A 13982-nucleotide genomic window follows, 5' to 3' on the forward strand; every position below is an offset into this window, starting at 1 on the left:
CTACAACATGTCCTCCACCAGAGGTACTACCCCTCCCCTAACACCCCATACACCCTCTGTGTGTGTGGAGGGATGATAGATAAATAGATTACTAAGCTATTTCTCATGGGATCTAATACATCTTCATATGTCCTTCCTTTAGGATATGTTATGCAATTCAAATTCAGATCCTGCTTACACTTTGACATCAATTTCAGCCATACCCCCTTGTTTCTCCTGTCTACCTGCTTCCCACATAGCCAAGTACCTTGCACTCTCTGAAAGTAATAATTTGATACCTGGGCTGCCATGTTTACACTGAGAGACTCTATGACAAAGGTTGGAGCAGACCGCAAGCTACCGACATTGCAGGCTGGGTTTAATATGTAACGTGAACTTCCACTGAATGTTGGAAGGAATGTTGGTGTCTTGCCAGCTGTGCTCATGTTCAAACAAGGATGCAGCCTGGAACAGGTATGAGTCATACATACGAATGAAATGTGGGTGACAATTGTTCACCAAACAGGTTTCCTCCATTTGCCATTCCTTTAATATTGCTTCAGACTTGGCACCCTGGCATGGCACCTGCAACATTCCCATGGAGAACCAAAGGGAGCAGAGATGTTACCAAGTCCAAAGGCAGAGGTAATCTAGGCTTAGAGGTGTTGAGGGCAGTCTCCCATACACCCAGTCAACCTACTGGATGAGTCACACACTTGTGTTCATCATGCAGCTGTCATAGGATAGCAGTTTTCCAAAATCATGAAAGTGGAGATTCACAAGCTAGGAGCTCTCTTATCCTGTGAATATATTTTATCCTATCAATGGGAGGCATGCTTATTGCTGCCATGTTGGTCAATCATAACCCGCAGCCTGTTGTGGCCACTCTTGGCTGAACCATCTCTTTACAAAGCTTCAGCTTCTAACGGCAGCCAAAAACACCAACGATCCTTATAGCTGCTTCCTTGTCAGGATTGAAGGGAGTTTTATGTTGCTCAGCTGAGTTTTTAACTTAACCTCATTTCTAGCCGATGAGTCATTTCAAAGTGTGCAAAATAAGCTGCCTGTTCTCCCCAGCTCTGTCGCATCACTTGGAAAATGGATGTGCTGCATAGGACTTAATGGGGAATGGGGGCAGTCAGGACAGGGCAGGATAGGCTAGGAAAGACTCTCTACTAAGTCCTGGCTTTGTAGCAAGATAACCTTCTACCTCCCCAAACTGTCCAAGGTAGACACACACACACTTTCAGCATTTTGGGAATGCCCCTGAAAGGATGCGGGGTGGAAATCAGCTGCTGATCATGTGACCACAACCTGCATCCTTCAAGGCCAATTCTAACCAGATTGGTTAGAATTTATTAGTAAAACAAAAAACAAGACCAAATGATCAGTTAATAGGTTATAGAAGGGATAGTAACCCCCCTGCCTCTTCACCAAAAGGATGGGAGGTAATTGGACTCTCTCTGTTACTCAAAGGGATCTGGGGAGATTTCTCTAGATCAGTGATGGGGAACATGTGGTCCTCCAGATGTTGTTGGATTTTAACTCCTTTCACCCATGATGTCCATTGGCCATGCTAGGTGGGATTGAGGGGAGCTGGAGCCCAAATACATCTGAAGAGCCACAGGTTCCCCATCCTGTAGTAAATGAAAATGTTACTGCTCTTCATAAAAAAACAGACACCTAGAGGTGCTGGTGTTAAAAATGTCCTGACCCGAAACCATTGATCTGCCAGGTGATGAACCAAGAACATACAACCTAATTTTTCCAGCTGCTGGCTCCTCCTTAATGTGTTCAGCTTTTTATGATCAGCGGGATTTAAAAATGGAGCTTCTTTCAAATAACCAGGCCCCTATGTGCAGGCACTTCCAAAGATGTACCATGTGCCCCCTCCATTACATTTGAATCAAACCTTTGGCTGCCATGCACAGGTGATTTGCAGGTGAGCCACAGCTCTTTGGTCCTTCGGCGGTGTGTTCACCTCTGACAAGAAGCCATCCTCTAAACAAAAAAATCCTCTCACTGTGCCATCCAGATTCCCCAGCTCTTTCGCTCTTTCACAGCTGACTCACTGAAAAGAACTACCTGGTTTGTGGTGTGGGGCTTTTGTAAGCATTGTTGCTGCCTCACACCCTTAACAAGTTCCTGCTTTCTCTTTACTTTGGGCATGTGTGCAAGCATACAAACACACACCGAGTGTGACCTAGAAAATGCTTATTAATTATCCACAGGGTGGAGATAGCAGGGAAATGAGGCAGGCAGTTGCTCAGAGTTGTTTGTGTGAAATAGTTACGTAATATCTCCCTCTTGACTCCACAGAAGTTTCAGAGACCATTAACTAAATTCTCTGCTATGAGAGAGGGAGGGAGGGAGGGAGGGAGGGAGGGAGGGAGGGAGGGAGGGAAATAGAGTAATTTGTCCAGTGCCATAGGTTTGTTGTAGAGATGGGGACAAGTGTTTGAAGCTGAGATGCTCAACTATACAAGCACCCCTGCTTGATTGATTGCAAATGGACTATTGTGGCTGCCTTGAGCAGGTCCCCTGCCTTGATTCTGCTTACACCTCCTCTCTGGCTAAGTGGTCCAGACTGCTTTTTGCAGCCCAACACCATAGCTATTGTCAGTGGTGCAACTAGCACTGGACCTTGGGGCCAAAATCCAGAGCCTCGCAGTGCAGGGAGCCCCCAAAGGACATCCATAGAGTGCCTATGGCAGTGGCAAACAGGCTTCACATCACCAGCTGGGCTGGCCTAGGAACGTCAGGGCCCATTAGCTATGATGCTTGTCACTGCAGCATCATTTTTTATTTTCTTAGAAAAGATATATAGCCAGGAGGACAACCAGGTAGGCATCTACAGGGTTTCAGGTGCTCATTTTATTACTTCTACATTATATAAATACTACCCTTTTCTGCAACAAAATGGAGCTTATTCCCTAGTAAATGTGTGCATGAGGCAGCAGAAGCAGACCCCATTTTAATTCTGTAGTCATGATGGTGCTATGATTTTGAGTGGGTTTAAAATGCTCAGAATATATACACTTGTTTAATTGGGAGTTGGCATCTGTGTTTGTTTGTTTGTTTGTTTGTTTGTTTTTTCTCTAACATATCAGGAATTAGAAGCAGATGTAAAGCATGGAGCAGCAGAGGAAAGTCCTCTTGAGTGTGTGCTTCTCATCTGCATCAATACACATGGCTATCTAAAGGGTCCAGGGTCTAAATTACCTAGCTGCATCACCGGCTGCTATGAGCATCCATGATCTTGGGTTGCAAAGCTTGCAGCTCTGAAAATGGCTGCAGCAAGATGAAAAGCTGAAGATCCACTACTGAAGATCCTCTTGGCCCAAGCAGGAGGCTGAGTTAAGCCCTACTCCAGCCATTGTTGGAGCTGCAGCATTTTTAACTCTACCCATTCAAGTAAACTGAGACATGAAGCTTAAATTATCTAAATTCATTTTAATAGGCAGAGTTAATAGGCAGAGAGTGTTGTGTTTTTTTAAAAGTCAAATTTGCCCATATTTGTGCATCCCTACTTTGTGGAGACCATTACTGGATGGCCAGATATTCTGCTACAAATCCTTTACTACATTTATACCATACCTTTTGACTCCAGATGGGTCCACAAATAAATTTACAACAACTAAAAATAATAAGGAATTATTTGCATTGTTAAAGCAAATAAAAACAATGAAACCCAAGAGTCTGGCAAAAGCAGCAGCAGCAGCAGCTAACATAAATCCGTAGCTCAATCGATCCTGAAGGCTCTCTAAAACTAAATTGCCATGATCAGATGTCTAAAACTTACCAAAGAAGGAGCAATGTAAGCTATCCTGTGGAACAAGTTGCATAAGCTTGGTGTCACAGGCAAAAAGGACCAGTTTTGCATGTTTATCCTTTGCACCACCATCAGAGAAGAAGCAAAGAGCAGGAGCATTTGTATGATATAGTGGTATACAGTTGTACCTTGGTTCTTGAACAGAATGCATTCCGGGAGTCCATTCAACTCCTGGAACTGTTCGAAAATCAAGGCGTGGCTTCCGAATCAGAAGCCACAGAAGACACACCAGACATTTGGCTTCCAAAAATCATTCGAAAACCGGAACACTCACTTCCTGTGTTCAATCGTTCGGGAGCCAAAACGTACGAGTTCCAAGGCGTTCGGCAACCAAGGTACTACTGTATAATGACTTTTTTTATAACTAACTAAGTAAGAAAACCATAGGCACATAAGAAGGCACATAAGAAACCATAGGCACATAAGAAGAGGCCTGCTGGATCAGACCAAGGGCCTATCTGGTCTAGCATCAACCAGATGATACTACCTTGAGTTGGGAGGGGAAACCTCCTGGAAGCCAGAGAGGTTGTTTTGAAATTGAAGATAGATGTTACATGTAGTTTGTCCCTAGCAGCCAGGGCCAGCTGCAGTTTTAGGGCATAAGGAAAACAAATGTTGTCAACATTGATCAATAGGTGAGCTGAGGAAATAACAGCAAGGCATTTTTTTTTTTTCAAAGGAGGGGAGGATGCCGACCACCCTTTGCTGCCATTAAGTGACACCTCTGTTGTCAGACATCCTGGCTGTGTGGTGCTCCATCTTCATGGATGGTTTCTACCACCTCAGAATGTATGTGGGAATTTGCTTGTTTAAAAAACCGCCCCTGCATCAGGTTAAACTATGGAACTCTCTCCCACAGGAGGCAGCGATGGCCATCAAATTAGATGCCTTTAAAAAAGTATTGGACCAATTCATGGAGGATAAGTCTATCCGTGGCTACTAGCCCCAATGGCTATACTTCAGGGACAGTAACACTTCTGAATTGCTGGAAACCACTGTGAGAATAGGATTCCCGACTAGATGGCCCACTGGCCTGATCTTATTATATTATTATGTAATTCTCTCTGCATAAGAAAGCTTAGCACCTCAGGTTTAGATCCTGAGATATAAGTACCTCAGAACACGTACGTATGACTGTGCAGCAGTGATTCAGGGAGAAGGCTGCTTCTTTGGTCAAGGTTGCATAAGAAGTCTGAGGAAAACAGAAACCCAAATTCAACCTTTCCCAGCCAACACCCTTACTCTCAGGCCAATACTGCTCCTTCGCTGTTGAAGTGGAACACCTCACTGCTAACTGTAAAGGTTTCTGAGGCCGAGGCATTTTTATTTGGCCAACGAACTGGGCCTTTGAGCCCAAGGTTCAGGATCTGGAACAAATCCTGACTTTCTAGACAGGGTGTGCTCAGAGTGCATTTCAAGTCCAGGGCAGGCTTCAAGAATAGGGAGTTTCCATTTCCACACCAACCTGTTAAGTGAGTCTTAGCCTAGCCACAAATGTTGAAAGGCTTTGATTTTGAAGTTCACACCCCTAAGTAGGAAAAGCAGAAGCTTAGGCATCTATTGTGTAAATAGTCCCATTGTATAAAGATATCCGTCTGTTGCCTCAACTAGGAAAAACTGATTTATTTTTGTGGCTATACTGGACTAGATGGAGCAAGAAGGCTTCCCCTTCAGCAATGAATTCCCCTGGCTGGAAATCTCTTGAGTGCTCAAAGGAAGCACCAAATTAATAATTTTCAGCAGGGTGGTTTCCCCCCCCCCCCCAAATGTCTTGCCTTGAACACTCAGAAATGTAAGTGTTCTTGTCACCGAGTAAATGAACCTATCACAAAACAAGGAGTAATAACTTCCCACTACTCCAGACAAACCGGTTATTTTCCCTAAGCGTTTAGAAGTACCTCAGATTCTCAAATAAAATCAAAATATACATTTATCAGTAAGGTACAGCACGCAGAGCAGGGAGCAGTTAAATGTGAGTGGGTGTGCTATAAATATAGGGAACACGGTACAGATTCAGAAGAAAACAGGGATCATAATCGAAATTCATATAATGGGGATTCTGCTCTATAATAAATATGTAGCTGCTACCTGTGAAGTCTGAACATGTTATTAAATAATATCTCTGAAGTTTCCCTGCTCCAAAATTCCTCTTCTGTCTTCCAAGGTGAGTTATCCTCAATGGTGGAGAATTCTTATTCTGTAGCACTGCAAGGTCCTAATTCATTTTCTTTTAAAGCTACCATTTCCTTTCTCCTTTAGAAAATGGTCCAGTGAGAGAGGTAGCAACAGAAACCACACCATAATCACATTATGCTGAATGCGAGCATCTGGCTTCCTGCTGAGAGCACTATTAAAATGCAGTCATTGTAAGTCACGTCCCATTACATTAAACAGGCTTTGGCTTGCGCCAACTGCGAAAAAGGCAACCATCTTGCAATAATGAGAGACGTTTAATAAGAAAGAGAGACTTTTGTGCTCTTGCAAAAGAAAGGCTCGCGTTCTGGGTAGTGGAAGGTGTAACTGCAATACCCACCTGAATGTATCAGACAGGTCCTGGTAGCTCCCTGTGAAATGGGGAGCTGGGTGATTTTTAGCATTTAACATGGGAGAAGAGGAGGAGAAAACTGATCCCTTCCTACCTGTCCTGTTCTCTTACTATCCACCATCTCCATGTCCAGCACTTACAGAATAAGGCAGTGGACCTTTAAATGAGCAGACTGCTCCTCAGAGGGGGCGGGGCCAATCGGAGGGTTCAAGCCAGCCTTTAGAAAGCTTCAGCATACTGCTGAGGTAACAGCTCCCTCTGAGTGAGTGCTACGCTTCTGTGAGCTCTCCGGGGTGCTGATAAGGTATTTTGTGCTCTGCCTGGCCCTGTCTGAGCTGTGGTAGCATCTAGTCTTACTGGAGTTGCCTTGCTGTGATTCCTGCTCTTTGGGATGTTACCTTTGTTCTAGGAGTAAATGCCCTGCTCCCTTTGCCAGGGAGAAAGCAGGGCACCGTGGCGCTTTCCCTCCACAAACCACTTTTTCGGTCTCATTTTCTTTCAGCTGGGATTATGTCTGCCAGAGCAGAAAATGGCTTAAATGTAGGTTTGGGGGAGAAGTACAGGTGTACCTTTGCTGCTTCATGGGGTTCAGGAGCAGTCCTGACCCTCCATATCTAGTTTAGCCCCAGTGGTGCTAATCTCAAACCCACTGAAGTATATACCAGCTTACATTATCTCAATTTTGTGAACAGAGAAGCAGGCACAGTAAGGTTCCATTAGCTAGTCCATGTTGTTTTAAACATCAATAAGAGTTTCAGCAGTTAGAGACAGGCCTTTTCAATGCCTTAGTCCAGTCCTGGCATCAGCTCCTGACATCCTACAGCTGCTGCCAGGGCCCCAGTAGGGTCCACCTGCAATGGCATCTTGTCCTAGGCTTTGTATGTTATGCCTGTGAGCTTCATGATGCCCCAGAGTGACACTATGTTGGGACACTGTGGGAAATGTAAATGGCAGCTTCCAGCCTCCCTTGGGCAATGTTGTTTCTGCCACCACTACTGCCATGTAAGCCTGAGGGGACTCACCAATGTAAGAGGGGGCCCGCCAGAGTACATGTACTCCAGAAGTCCCTCAGACCTGGAGCTGAACCTGACTTAGCTACCCTGGTCACCAAAAGTAGCATTTCCCTACTTTTTTGCTTATCAGTGGTGCAGCGATTCTAATTTGCAATGTGAACCACAAGTTGTACTTATTCTGTTAATCAACCTGGAGTAAATGGATAAGATCTGACGAATGTGCCTTCTGGGTTTCCAGTCACTTGACATTAAATCGCCAAAAAGGCCTGAGTGACATGGCAATCTATAATTTTCAAAAGTGAAACATGATATCATTGATACCCCACTTAAAACTTGCATGCTGTTCAGTCCTTCAAGGACTTCAATGTCACTGAGGCTACTGAAACAGCAAGGGTGAACCATATTATTGTTTGCCAGTTGCAGCTTTATACATTGTTAGATAGATTTGCACCACAAGCATACTGAGGGAGAGAAGCTGCTTTCAGGGGGAACTGAAATGTTCTTCCCCACCCCTCTCCATTCCAAATGTTCATCTTTTTCATTCCTGTTTGCAGCCTAATCTGCTACTATTTTGGCACAATTCCCACCTGCCCCTTGGTTAGGGAACTTACTTGCAACCTTCAACTTACCTGCCCCTTGATTAGGGAACTTACCCACAAGAAATGTGATGGCATCGTAGTGTGAAGTAGCTAATACTCTCTGGCTCTGTGATGCTATAATGGGGGCAAATGAAGCCGGTTGAGAATAGGGTCAAAGAATGAGGTTGCACAGAGAACTCCAGGGAATCAGAACCATCCCTTGCCTTTATTCTAAAGCAGCTCCATAGAGAAATGCATCTGCAGCCTTTTGAAACATACCCAAAGGGTTTAAAGGGTGACAGGATGATCAGTACATTAACTAATGATACTTTGCTCTGCTTCGCTTCATCCTTAAAAAATTGCTGTTAAAACAACAAGGCTAAGCACTAAAGTAACTCTGCTCAAAGCATGCCTATAAAGAACGATGCACATTGCAAGTAGATACAGGAATGGGACTATTTGGTATCTGTTTCCATTCTTTAAGCTGCCTGCTATGGTAGCACAAGCAAAAGGTTCCAAGTTCAATCCCTGATGTCTCTAGGTAGGACTGGGAAAGGCTCCTCTCTGAAACCCTGGAGAGCAACTACAGCCAGTGTAGACCAGTCTTTCTCCAGCCTGACACTCTCCAGATGTTTTGGGCTACAGAGGCTGTGCTGACAGGGTCTGATGGGGAGCTGTAGTTCAAAGCATCTAAAGGTACCAGCTTGGGGGTGGGGGGAGCTTGTGCAGACGATGCTGAAGTCTGGCTCGGTATAAGGCAACTGCCTATGGTCCTATCTGCAAACTGCATCTAGTAGCAATTCTCACTATTGGCTTAGATTGATCAAATACCAGTTGCTGATTGGTGGCGAGAAAAATTCATACAACTTCTGACTGAATCCCATACTCTGCTTGGAATATCTCAACAACATTTCAGCTTGAGACTGGCCTGCTGTCTCTTTCCCTTTGGCTCTGCTTGGTTAAGTCCATTGAACCTTCTACCGCTTTGCTTTTAAAGATAAACTTCTATCTTTTCCGATTTTGAATCTGGCCTTCATCCTCCCTGGGAGAAAACAAGCCAGAGATAGTTTTGTTACCTGGAGATGAGAGGGTACTTGGAAGGCCAAATGTTGCGGATGTATTCTCTGCGGACAGATTGTTCTTAATTAGGCCAGATGGTGTATGACAAAGCACATTTTCATGCTTCTACTCGTTTTCATGCAGTGATCTGTTCTGTGCAGGAAAGCATGTTAGTGACTTCAGGATATGGTGCGAAAAGAGCTGGACAAGGGCGGCTCACAAACATTTGGACTTCAACCTGTGATGGGATATATAAAAACCAATATAAAATCAGCAGACACATTGGTTCAGTTACAAAGAGCCTCACCAATCAAGTCCTGGTTCTCCCAGTTGCCAGCCAGGTGCCTCTGCGAAGCCCCCAAGCGGTTGTCCCTCCTGCAACTGATATACAGTGGCATGCCACCTCTGAACACTTAGCCATCTTTCAAAGTGGGCTTCCCTTGCTTTTTAGAAGCCTGATTTTCCAGGGAACCTCCAGAGCTCATTCAGGGCAACAGGAATAGCAATGGGAAGTGGAACTAGCTAACATTCTTGTCCACACACACACACACACACACACACACCCTTGTAGATTTACGAAATGAAATGAAGAACAACTCTAGAGGGCCACACCTCTCTTCTGAAATGATGATGTCCCATAAGGCAATTGAAAGGCATCAAGGTCATGGGTGAACAGCAGAGAGGGGGGGGGTATTTCTGACTGTGTCATTAACGTATAAAGGACTTGCCCAAGGCTGTCTTTCTGCTCCAGCCATTATTCCTCCAGCAACTTGGTAGATGACTTATGATCCAATGTTGTTGAGATACCTCCTCAGTTCAGCCTCTGAGTGGTAGGTTCAAAGTTGTTTATCAACTTGGCCTGTTTACCTCCTTTGTTCCGCATGCTAATCAATGCTATAAAATCTTTTACAACGAGGCCTGATCTACACTTTAAGAATCCAACATACTCTCCTACCTCCCACTGCACCCTATTAGCTGCAGAGGCTGTCATAAGCATAAGAATGTTTTGTAACATGCACACCACTTCTAGAGCATGAGTCAAAACCAGCCACACACTCTTCACCCGGCTAGCGCATTAACCTAAATGCAACGATCCTTCCTTTAATGATGGTTCCCTTTGAAATTACTGTTTTGCACTAGTGACATGTTCTTGCCACTCCTCTTAATTAGCACTAATATAAATGGGATCTATCTAAATGTTTTGATTCTTAAATTTATTTACTTGCTTTATCTAACATCTTTCTGCCAACGCACTCCCAAAGTTGTTTGCCGTTTAATACCACAGCTTACAGTCTAGGAGGCATGCTACTAGAGGGAAAAGGGGTGAAGAAAATAAGCAAATTAAAGTCACCAACTATTTCACAATGTTGTATTGTGGAGTTGCCTAAGCAGGACTACTGGAGGCAGTTCTGGGGAGGAAGGAGCTAATTGTCAGCTGGTCCTGGCTGAGCCAGTGGAGGAGGCCTTGTTGCCTTATCTCTCACTCTGATGCAGCTGGAGGAATGACCACTGAGAGACAATCGAATAACAGAATCAAAGAACTGTAGAGTTGGAAGAGACCTTGAGGGTCATCTAGTCCAACCCCCTGCAATGCAGGAATCTCAACTAGATCATACATGACAAATGGCCTCTGTCTTAAAAGCTTCCAAGGAAGGAGAGTCCACCACCTCTCGTGGGAGTCCATTCCACTGTCGAACAGCTCTTCCTGGCAAAAAGCTTCTTCTCAGATCTTATGTTTAGTCAGATTCTCCTTTCAACTAAATCGAACTAAAACAGGCCAAACAGATAGAGCAGTGTTTCCCAACCTTGTGCCTCCAGCTGTTTTTGGACTACAATTCCCATCATCCCTTGCCACTGGTCTTGCTAGTCAGGGATGATGGGAGTTGTAGTTCAAAAACAGCTGGAGGCACAAGGTTGGGAAACACTGAGATAGAGAACCTTTCACACTCCAGATGTTGCTGAACTACAATTCCCATCAGCCCCAGCAAGCATGGCCAGTGACCAAGGATGATGGGAGCTGTAGTTCAGCAACATCTGTAGGGCCAAAGGTTTCCTACACACATAATGGCTTTCTAGTTTGATTTTCTGAAACCTCCCATTCCCTACTCAATTTCCACTATTCATTTTGGGAATGCATACTAACTTTTTGCAATAGAGAATGTTTTTTAAGACATATTTTATTTTTAATTTTTTTAAAGATATTTATTAAAGTTTTCAAATTTAATACAATCAAAAAGAATCAAAAAGAAAAAAGCAAAAAAGTTTAAAAACACATAACGTTCACAATGCTTATTTTTCAATAACATATTTCCCTGACCTCCTCATACCTCCCCTTCTTGTATTCCAATTCAAATTGTTAGTTCAGCAAATCCTTATCCGTAATTTTTAACCTATTTCTGTACCCTATTTTTTTCCCCATATCACTCACAACATTACAGCTAAAAACCCCTTAATTTCTGTCCGACATCATTCAACATTCATTAATTTTACAATATTTCTGTAAATAGTCCTTGAATTTCTTCCAATCTTCTTCCGCCGACTCTTCTCCCTGGTCACGGATTCTGCCAGTCATTTCTGCCAATCCCATGCAGTCAATCATCTTCATCTGCCTTTCTTCCAGAGTGGGTAAATCTTGCGTCTTCCAATACTTTGCAATGAGTATTCTTGCTGCTGTTGTAGCATACATAAAGAAAGTTCTATCCTTCTTTGACACCAATTGGCCGACCATGCCCAGGAGAAAGGCCTCTGGTTTCTTGAGAAAGGTATATTTAAATACCTTTTTCAATTCATTATAGATCATTTCCCAGAAAGCCTTAATCCTAGGGCACGTCCACCAAAGGTGAAAGAATGTACCTTCATTTTCTTTGCATTTCCAACATTTATTATTGGGCAAATGGTAAATTTTTGCAAGCTTGACTGGGGTCATGTACCACCTATATATCATTGTCATAATATTTTCTCTTAAGGCATTACATGCCGTAAATTTCATACCGGTGGTCCACAACTGTTCCCAGTCCGCAAACATGATGTTATGTCCAACATCTTGTGCCCATTTAATCATTGCAGATTTAACCGTCTCATCCTGAGTGCTCCATTTCAACAGCAAGTTATACATTTTTGACAAAATCTTAGTTTTGGGTTCTAACAGTTCTGTTTCAAGTTTAGATTTTTCCACCTGGAAGCCGACTTTCTTAACTAAATTGTAAGCCTCCATTATCTGATAATAATGAAGCCAATCTCGCACTTTATCTTTTAATTTCTCAAAACTCTGCATTTTTAAGACATATTTTAAAGATGACTGATACATAGTTTTTATTTGGCTGCATATGTTTGCCTACTTATGCGCTTGTTACATTTTATGTGAGTCATGCTAGGAGACCCTCCTGGTACTAGAAAGTGTCCTTCAAATTTTAGTATAAACCAGGGTGGGAAACCCTGTGGATTTTGTTGAACTACAACTCCCTTAATCTCTTGGCCATTGGTCATGCTGGCTGTGGCTGATGAGAGTTGCGGTCCAACATCTGAAAGGCCAGTTTCCCTGCTCTTGGTATAAACATGGACACCACAAGGAACTGCAAGATTAATGCTATGTTTGCACAAGCCTCCAGATAACTATTGCCAGGCATGCTGCCCTTGAGACAGAGAGGGATAGCTAGCTGGAAGTGTGTTTGTATATGTGTTTTTGTCAATTTGTGTGATTTTGAGGAGACACGTGTTCAGCTGTAGCACCCTAACTATCTCAATACTTCCAGTTACAGATAGGTAGCCGTGTTGGTCTGCCATAGTCAAAACAAAAAAAATTCCTTCCAGTAGCACCTTAAAGACCAACTAAGTTAGGTAGTTCTTGGTATGAGCTTTCGTGTGCATGCACACTTCTTCAGATACACATATATCTGTGTATCTGAAGTATCTGAAGAAGTATCTGTGTATCTGAAGAAGTGTGCATGCACACGAAAGCTCATACCAAGAACTAACTTAGTTGGTCTTTAAGGTGCTACTGGAAGGAATTTATCTCAATACTGAAGGAGTTTGAGCCTGCTTTCCTACTAGCCTTGTTGCAAGGGCGTATTTATATTGCTGGTTTTAGCTTCTTCTAACATGATTTGAAGGTGCCATGCACTGAAGTGCTGGAGAGCCTGAGCACAGTGATCTACTTCCAAAAACTGGACAACCATCATATATACTAATATCTATGGGAATGTTATGGGATGTGGGTGGCGCTGTGGGTTAAACCACAGAGCCTAGGGCTTGCCGTTCAGAAGGTCGGCAGTTTGAATCCCCACGACGGGGTGAGCTCCCGTTGCTCAGTCCCAGCTCCAGCCAACCTAGCAGTTTGAAAGCATGTCAAAGTGTAAGTAGATAAATAGGTACCGCTCCGGCAGGAAGGTAAATGGCGTTTCTGTGTGCTGCTCTGGTTCACCAGAAGCAGCTTAGTCATGCTGGCCACATGACCCGGAAGCTGTACACCGGCTCCCTCAGCCAATAAAGCGAGATGAACGGTGCAACCCCAGAGTCGTTCGCAACTGGACCTAATGGTCAGGGGTCCCTTTACCTTTACCTAAGGGAATGTTATGCATGTTTAGGAAAGGGCTGTGGCTCAGTGGTAAAGCATTTGCTCTGCAGCCAGATTCAATCCCTGGCATCTCCAGGTAGGCTGGAGAAAGACTCCCTTCCTGAATCCCTGGAGGTAACTGAACTGTTTCGCAGATCTGGGAACCTCTCACCCACAGATCCTCTGTCCATGTGGAGAAGTATTTCTAGCCAGCATTAGCCTGCATTCAATCAAACTGAAGTATGTTCTCTAGATTATATAATCTGGATTCTGGGACACACACACAAAATGTGGGGGTGTTGGCAGCAAAACCGCCTCCCACACATTGCTTGGATGCCTGGCAAAGGAACAGGCTGAGGTAGGTACTGTTTAGATAAGATGAGCTTTAAAACAACAATTGCGTCGCACAAATTGGCACCTTCAA

This window comes from Podarcis muralis, chromosome 5 (assembly GCF_964188315.1).
Source record: "Podarcis muralis chromosome 5, rPodMur119.hap1.1, whole genome shotgun sequence".
Taxonomy (NCBI): Eukaryota; Metazoa; Chordata; class Lepidosauria; order Squamata; family Lacertidae; genus Podarcis; species Podarcis muralis.